Genomic DNA, 9,614 nt, shown 5'->3' with positions numbered 1-9,614 from the left:
ACTACAATACAATCCTTATACACAGCTTTTCAAAAAAAAAAATCCTTATACACAGGAATACATAACACTCTGCGGTACTCTTACGGTCCCCTCGACGGTAGAGCGCCCTGGTGCCGCCGCTTGGCGCCGCGCTTTTGTAGAAAATCCCCTCATTTTTGGCGGAAACAACATGTGCTCCCCTTTGGCACCACACGTCAGGCGTTCGTTCCAACCGGGTCGAAACGAGCTCACTCTCTCTCCTCACTCGCTCACTCTCTCCCTCGCCCACTCTCTACCCGAGCTTACTCTCTCCTAATACTGTACCGATGCCATCGTACTCCTCGCGGGTGACCATGCCGTCATGAAGGAATGGCAAAATGAGTAGTGACGACGACATCAGCATGGGCGGCGTCGTCATGGAATTGAGTACTTTGTAAGTTCCCCTCTCTCGTCTGTTTAGTTAGGGTTAGGGTTCTTGCATTTGGGGAATTTTTTGGTTTTGAGCTTTTCTACACCGATTTGCAAAATATTTCGTTGATCTAAGGGATTGTGCATGTAGGAGACCCCCGAGACCATTCCCGAGGCCTTGTACTGTGGATCTGGACTGGATGATGTGCCCAAGTGTATGTTGCACAAGCTTAGACCGGAGAAATTCGTACTTTTGAAGGAACATACACTGGAAGAAGGTTCATTGGTTGCCCTATGAAGGTGTGTACTTTATTTGCTGCGATACGCCAAAATGTGCCCAAATGTGATACTAGGGTAGGAGACAGAATGGGCACTCTGTTAATTTGTTTATCTTGCTACTTAGTTGGTCAATGTGAGAGTAGAATGGACACTAATTTGTTTATCTTGCTAAATTTAGTTGACAACACATTTGTTGATTGACATTAAGTTGGTAATTCACAATCTATTTTAGTGAATTAGGTGTAAATTGCATAATTTTATAGTGACAAAGCATTTCATATGTAGTAGTGAATTGCACATTTGTTCATTGATCATTAAGGTCAATTAGTAGTGACAAACCATTTCACATGCAGTAGTGAATTGCACATTTGCTTACTAATCATTAACGTCAATTAGTAGTGACAACCATTTCATATGCAGTAGAGAATTGCACATTTGCTCACTGATCATTAAGGTCAATTAGTAGTGACATAGCATTTCATATGTAGTAGTGAATTTATTTTTGCAATGTCAGCATGTCTTAAATTTAGTTAACTTTGGCGAGGGGTAAACTCTGGAGTAGTGCAGTGGGTTGATACTTCTTGGCCTATCACACTACATAACTGCTTGAACAAGTTATGGGCATGTTTCATTGGCAAACTATGGCAGGGTGACAGATAAAGTGGCCTATGACAAAAACATGGCAAAGATGAAGAAGCATTATGATCATGTGTGCGATGAGTACCAAAAAATGGTGGGTGATGTAAGCAAGATGTTTGATTGGCAGGATGGTGTTGACAAGGTGGACTACCAGATGGAGATAAAGAAGAAGAACAAGGAAGAGGTAGAGATGGAGCTCAAGATGGAGAAGCTTAGGCTTGCAAAGGAGTAAAGGTGTATCCCGAAAACTAATGCAGCTATCATTCAGAACACAACGAAGTCCATGCATGAGATCAAGGTGGACAGGGACCAACTTGCAGAAGAGAAGAGGGAGCTTGAGAAGGTTGTTGCTGACCTGCTGAATGTTGGGCATGAGAGCAAGGAGAAGCTAGGGCAGATCAAGGCAATCCTGGAGTCATGAAGATGATGAAGACTAAGTTGGAAAAGTAAATATAAGGCCTCTATATATAACAGGCCTTGGAAGAATGGGGATGGGTGCATATTTTGGTGACAGTAACGATGCTATGTAAGTTAAAACTGCATGCTAATGTGATGTATTGCACTTGAATAACGGTTAGTGTTATGTGCTACTTGTGATAGGCGTTGGGATTTCCCCGAAGAGGAGGTGTGATGTAGTATAGTAGCAAATAGTATTTATCTCAATTAAGAACGAAGGTTTATCGAACCAGTAGGAGACACCACACATTTAAGTAGTACTTGCACGCACACAGACGCAAAGCAAATACTTGCACCCAACACGGGCAAGAGGGTTGTCAATCCCCTTGTATTCGTTAATTGTAAGGATTAACTCTGGTAGTGATAGATAGATAAAATAAAAGTAAATAATTGCAGAAAATATATTTAGGGTTTTAGTAAATATAAAGTGAATGGACCCAAGGGCATAGTGTTCACTAGAGGCATCTCTCTTTTGAGCATAGTATGGTGGGTAGACAAATTACTGTTGGCAATTGATAGAATGGCGCATAATTATGATGAATTTTCATGGCATGATCAATATATAGGCATTACGTTCGAGACCAGTAGACCGACACCCATCTGCATCTACTACTATTACTCCACTCCTCGACCGATATCCAACATGCATCTTAAGGTATTAAGTTCATAGCAAACAGAGTAATGCTTGAAGCATGATGACATAATGTAGACAAAGCAAGACTAAATAATATGTTCAAGCCCCATTGTTTTACCCTTAATAGCAACAATACAAATGTGTGCCTTGCAGCTCCTCATGTCAAAGACTAAGGACACCGCAAGATTGAACCTACTACCAAGTACCTCTCCCACTGAAGATAAATCAATCTAATTGGCCAAAATATATAGATAGATTGGAGATAATACAAGGCTATAAAATCGCACATAATAAATCTCAGAAAAGACTCTACTACTTTCAATGAGTGATCTGATCATAAACCCACAATTCATCGAATCCCAACAAACACACTGCAAGAATTACATCGAATAGATCTCCGAAGAGATCATTGTATTGAAGATCGGAGAGAGAGAGAGAGAGAGAAAGAGAGAGAGAGAGAGAGATCTAGCTACTGCTATGGACCCGTAGGTCCTGTGGGAACTACTCACACATCATCATGGAGGCATCAAGGTTGATGAAGATGGCCTCCGTGATCGATTCCCCCCCCCCCCCCCGCCAGAGTATTGACGGAGGCCTCCAAATGGGAACGCGGAAGAACATAGGCTTGCAGCGACGACACAATTGTTTCGGGTCTCGCTTTGGGGGGTTTTGGAATTTATGGAATTTACAGCGCTGGAATTAGGTTAAACGGAGGCATGTGGGTCCCACAAGCTCAGGTGGCACCCCCCCGGGGGCGCGCCCCTTGAGCATGTGGCCCACCTGCAGGTCTTTTGGCCTTCCCCTAAAGCTTCTATGGTCTCTTCTGGTCCATAAAAATCACCGTAAAATTTCATCATGTTTGGATAACGTTTGGTATGTTTTTTTCTGTGAAACAAAGAAATAGGCAAAAAAACAGGAACTGGCACTGGACACTGAGTTAATAGGTTAGTTCTAAAAAATGATATAAAATGACTTATAAAGCATACAAGATTGATAATATAATATTATGAAACAATAAAAAATTATAGATACGTTGGAGACGTATCATTATGTTAGGTTATGTAATGCACGTGAAGAACTACTAGTGTTCTGTTTAAATTTATTTCCTCTTCCTTTATCTTCTGTTTAAATTCATTTCCTCTTTCTTTATCTTCTATTTAAATTCATTTCCTCTTCCTTTATCTTCTGTTTAAATTCGTTTCCTCTTCCTTTATCTTCTGTTTAAATTTATTCCCTCTTCCTTTATCTTCTGTTTAAATTCATCCCCTCTTCATTTATCTTATGTTTAAATTCACCTGATGAAGTTATCTTCTGCCAAAAATGGATCTGAATGTTGCAGCATCTCAATGCATTTTTACCAACATAAATGTTGCCAAATATGGATCTGAATGTGCTGCCAACATTGCCCAAAAAGTCTTGCCAAAAAATGGATCTGAATGTGTTGCCACTACTAGGGAAAAGCCTATACACAGAATCTTACCAGCAGCGCGTTTTAAAATAAGGCGCTGCTGCTATATAGCAGTAGCGCGCTCCAGAAGAACCCGCTGCTAAATAAAAGTATATGTAGCGCACCTCCTGTAAGCCGCGCTACTGCTATAATTGCCACGACCCTACCGCGAAGCTAGTTCTAGCAGCAGCGCGTTAGTACGAAGAGCGCTACTGCTACAGATCATAGTAGTAGCGCCTTGCTCTAAGACCCGCTACTACTAAGTTTACTACAAAAATTTAGTCCCACCTCGCTCCGCGAATAGGGTTTCTACCACCTTAAATATGTTACTTCTCAAACTATCACAAGCACTTGTTCTTCATTGAACTCTATGTGTAGAATTTGTGGCCGAAATATGAGTCTTCACCGGTTCCTAAACCGGTGAGGACTCATATTGACAAATCAGATTATACACAAAAAGATCATTGATGATCAATGTATTTTTGATGTTTATTTTTACATGCTGACACATAGCAGTAGCGCGTTCTGAGTGAAAGGTGCTACTGCTAGGTCGTTTAGCAGTAGCGCATTTCCCTATAGCGCGCTACTGCTAAGCCATTCTATCTTCCACCCCTCACTCTCCTCTCTCCGATCCACTCACACTCACACTCACTTGATCTCCCCCCTCACCCCCCCCGCGCCGGTCCTCCCCCGCCGGCCGCCTACCCCTCCTCCCTTTGCACCGCTGTCACCTCCTCCTCCTCGCTGGACTCGGTACCGCCCTCCTCCCTCCACTCCTCCGTTCACCGCCGGCCGGCCCCTCCTCGCTCCGCCTTCCTCCTCCGTCCTACTCTCTCCTCCCTCCTCCAGTCGCCCCTCCTCCCTCCTCCATCCACAACCCCTCCTCCCTGCTACATTTTGATTTAGTAGGCTAGTTCATATGCAACATTTTGGTTTATTTGATATGATTTAGTTGATTTAGTTGATTTAGAACAATTTGATTTAGTTGATTTAGTAGGCTAGTTGATTTAGTAGGCTAGTTGATTTATTAGGCTAGTTGATTTAGTTGATTTATAGAACTTTTTTGATTTAGTTGATTTAGTACGCTAGTTGATAGCTCTGAAGATTTGGCACGACCTAGCTAGATGCTTGGAAAGAAATGCACCATTTTATTGTTATTTTTTGGCAAAATGTAGGTGCCAATTTAGTTAAGTTTGCCACTTGTTTTTTTAATCAGTTATCTTATGCAATAGGGCCAAGTTAGATGAAATGTCTTGGTAGGTGGTACCCTGATTTGGTAGATATTTGTGAAAAGTTTTTTCGGCAATAGGTGCCACTGAAATGCTTTGGTAGGTGGTACCTTGTCATCTTATATGGTACTAGATCTTAGGATTATAATTGTCCATCAAATTGCTTCTCGCGGAAGAATCTCTTCATCTAGAGATATCAGTGATATATACACAAGATTTGGCATTTGCCTGCTAGCTGTTGGTTCTATTCTAGAAGGTGTTAGTAAGCTATGAAAATATAAGTGAAGAAGAACAAAAAATATCACATGCTACTGTTTTTCTTTCCTGTGAAGTCGATCGTTAATCCTTTGCTCATATTGCTTTAGGAAAATGGCGCCACCACCACCACCATGTCGACTGTGCAAGTCAAGGTGCGCCAGCAGCCTTGCAACTGGCAAGTTGTTCGGCATCTACTTCCGGCCGAGTTTTCATCATGCGGCGGTAAGAAATTTTTGTGAAATGTGTAACAACTATTTTATTTTTAGTGTTGGCATTACTGCATTGTGTCATTTTGCTTTTTTTACACAGATCGTCCCATGCAATGTGAGGTTGAAATTCAACAAGCTGACAGGAGACACAGTGACATTTGAGGCTCCTAGGGGGCCATACACTATGGAGGTCGAGAAAGGACGCAATATGTTGCAGATTGGAGGAGATGGATGGGCCCGTTTCCTCGCCCGCATGCGTCTTACTGGTGGTGAGTTGATCAGCTTCTCCTTCAGAGCAGAAAGACCCAAGCTGGCTGTCATTTATGTCAACCTGGTGGAAGATGATGAAGATAATGAGGACCCACTCGATGAAGATGATGAGGACCCACTTCATGAAGCCATCGTAGCTCAAAGAATGAGGCTGAGCGAGGAGGAGGTGTGCAACCTATGGGACATAATTCCGTCACGTGATGACTTTGTTGGGGTGCCATTCGTGACCCGCCTGACAAGTACCATGGTCGATCGGCATGATATGGTATGTTATACTTACAAATGCAAATTATCCGATGATATGCTTAGTGTAGAGTCCAATGATATGTTGTGTGGAATCTAGTCGATGATATGCTTTAGTGTAGAGTCCGATCACATGCTTATTAGTGTAGAATCCAAGGAACTATTAATAGTGTAGATAATCCATATATACTTATTAGTAGAATTCATGCTTAGTACAAATGTGTAGTACTGTGTCTTTTGATAGTGCAGAAATCTATACTTAATAGAAATATATTTGCAAGAGTATTTGCGAGACTATTTATTAATTGATATGTTTTTCTTATTCAGGAATTGCCAAAGAGCCTATCTGTGAGTTGTGGTATCGAGCCTGATGAGGAAGGCTCAACTGGACTACGCCTTACCGCAAGGGGCTTCGTCACCACCTGTAATTACCGCATGGACACGGATGGTCACACACACTTAAACTCGGTTGGGTGGAAGAGATTCCTCGTTGGCAAGAATCTTCGTGTTGGACATGCCATCCTAATTACTATCAGGAACACCCACCGCCCAGGCTTGAGGATGATGATCGTCGTCGATATCATCTAGAACTACATATGTGTGTGTGGCTGTATGACTATATATACCTAGTAGAACTGTTATATATGTGTGGCTGTAAGACTACCTAGTACTGCTGAGGATGCATGTTGACTATATATGAAATTGTTATCTAGTACTACCTAGTACCTATAATGCTTTATGAAATTGATATCTAGTAGTACCTAGTATCTGGAAATTGCAGTTTATTGAAACTGAAATGGGGTAGGAAGCGGGGGGGGGGGATGATGAAAGATATAGCAATAGCGTGGGGCTAGGAAAGCGCTACAGCTAATTAATAGTAACGCAGTCCAAAAAAGCGCTGCTGATGTAGTCAATATTAGTAGCGCGGGTTGATACGTCTCCAACGTATCTATAATTTTTGATTGTTCCATGCTATTATATTATCTGTTTTGGATGTTTAATGACCTTTATTATGCACTTTTATATTATTTTCGGGACTAACCTATTAACCGAAGGACCAGTGCAAATTGCTGTTTTTTTTGCCTATTTCAGTGTTTCGTAGAAAAGGAATATCAAACAGAATCCAAACGGAATGAAACCTTCTCAAGGATCGTTTTCAGAACAAACACAATCCAAGAGACTTGGAGTGGACGTCAAGAAAGAAACGAGGCGGCCACGAGGTAGGAGGGCGCGCCCCCACCCTCATGGGCCCCTCGTGGCTCCACCGACCTACTTCTTTCGCCTATATATACTCATATACCCTGAGAACAACCAGGAGCACCACGAAACCCTATTTCCACCGCCGCAACCTTCTGTACCCGTGAGATCCCATCTTGCGGCCTTTTCCGGCGCTCTGCCGGAGGGGGAATCGATCACGGAGGGCTTCTACATCAACACCATAGCCTCTCCGATGATGTGTGAGTAGTTTACCAGAATCCTTCGGGTCCATAGTTATTAGCTAGATGGCTTCTTCTCTCTCTTTGGATCTCAATACAAAGTTCTCCTCGATCTTCTTGGAGATCTATTCGATGTAATACTTTTTGTGGTGTGTTTGTCGAGATTCGATGAATTGTGGGTTTATGATCAAGATTATCTATGAACAATATTTGGTTCTTCTCTAAAATCTTATATGCATGATTTGATATCTTTGCAAGTCTCTTCGAATTATCAGTTTGGTTTGGCCTACTAGATTGATCTTTCTTGCAATGGGAGAAGTGCTTAGCTTTGGGTTCAATCTTGCGGTGTCCTTTCCCAGTGACAGCAGGGGTAGCAAGGCACATATTGTATTGTTGCCATCGAGGATAAAAAGATGGGGTTTATATCATGTTGCTTGAGTTTACCCTTCTACATCATGTCATCTTGCTTAATGCGTTACTCTGTTCTTATGAACTTAATACTCTAGATGCATGCTGGATAGCGGTCGATGTGTGGAGTAATAGTAGTAGATGCAAAATTGTTTCGGTCTACTTGTCGCGGACGTGATGCCTATAAATATGATCATGCCTAGATATTCTCATAACTATGCGCTTTTCTATCAATTGCTCGACAGTAATTTGTTCACCCACCGTAGAATTTGCTATCTTGAGAGAAGCCACTAGTGAAACCTATGGCCCCCGTGTCTATTTTCCATCATATTAATCTCCCGTCAACTTGTTATTTCTGCCGCCGTTTATTTTTGCAATCTTTATTTTCCAATCTATACAACAAAAATACCAAAAATATTTATCTTATTATCTTTATCAGATCTCACTTTTGCAAGTGGCCGTGAAGGGATTGACAACCCCTTTATCGCGTTGGTTGCAAGGTTCTTGATTGTTTGTGCAGGTACGAGGGACTTGCGTGTAGTCTCCTACTGGATTGATACCTTGGTTCTCAAAAACTGAGGGAAATACTTACACTACTTTGCTGCATCACCCTTTCCTCTTCAAGGGAAAACCAACACATGCTCAAGAGGTAGCAAGAAGGATTTCTGGCGCCGTTGCCGGGGAGATCTACGCACAAGTAAAGACATACCAAGTACCCATCACAAACTCTTCTCCCTCGCATTACATTATTTGCCATTTGCCTCTCGTTTTCCTCTCCCCCACTTCACCCTTGTCGTTTTATTCGCCCTTTTCCGTTCGCCTCTTTTCATTTGCCTCTGGTGTCTCCGTGTGTTAGATCATTTGTTTCGTCATTATGGCTAGTCCTTCTATCATTGTTAGTACTCCCGATCATGAAGTGCTTAATTTTAAACAAAGGGAGGGAGAAAATCTAAAAGATGCTTGGCATAGAATTTGCAATGCTCAGAATAGATCTACTAGGAAGCAATCTACTTCCGTTCTTCTTCGCAATTTTTATGTAGGCATCATTCCTTGGAACAGATATATTCTTGATACCATTACCGGAGGGAATTTCTTGGGTAATCATACTTTTGATTCTTATAGTGCTATGTTAGATTTGTTTGGGCCACCAACTCTTTGGTTAATGGAACTATTTTAACTTTGGAACATGTGATGCAAAGGCTTGAAATTATTGAAAATAAAGTTGCCACTGTAGAGTTGATTGAGAATTTGGATAAAAAGATCCACAACCAAATTACCCAATATGGATCTAAGGTAGGAGTTACTCTAAATTTTTTTAAAGAAAAGGAACCCATAGTTAACGACAAGATAGATCCAGATTGCACAAGAATTGATAAACTTGAGGATATTATTACCAACTTAGGGTCTGCCTTTTCTTCTGTGAAAAATACTCCAAATCCTCCTACTACTAAAGTTGCCAAGTTTATGTATGTGCCTAAAAATAAAGGTGAATCTTCTAGTAAGGAAACTGTGGATCTCAAATCAATAAGTGTTCACCCTAACTTTTTCGCTATCATTAAGGAACCTTTTGCTACAAATGAATTTCTTGATTTCTTGCCTAGGAGTTTGATCATTAATAAAAAGAAGGAAACTCCTAAGGGTTACAAGTGCTCAATTGAAGAATTGCCAACCAAAGATGATAATACCTAGATCTATTCTTGTTTTTATGCCTAGCTAGGG

This window comes from Aegilops tauschii, chromosome 2 (genome assembly GCF_002575655.3).
Source record: "Aegilops tauschii subsp. strangulata cultivar AL8/78 chromosome 2, Aet v6.0, whole genome shotgun sequence".
Classification (NCBI taxonomy): domain Eukaryota; kingdom Viridiplantae; phylum Streptophyta; class Magnoliopsida; order Poales; family Poaceae; genus Aegilops; species Aegilops tauschii.
The sequence above is the reverse complement of the archived record's forward strand: the minus strand, read 5'-3'. Positions refer to the sequence as shown.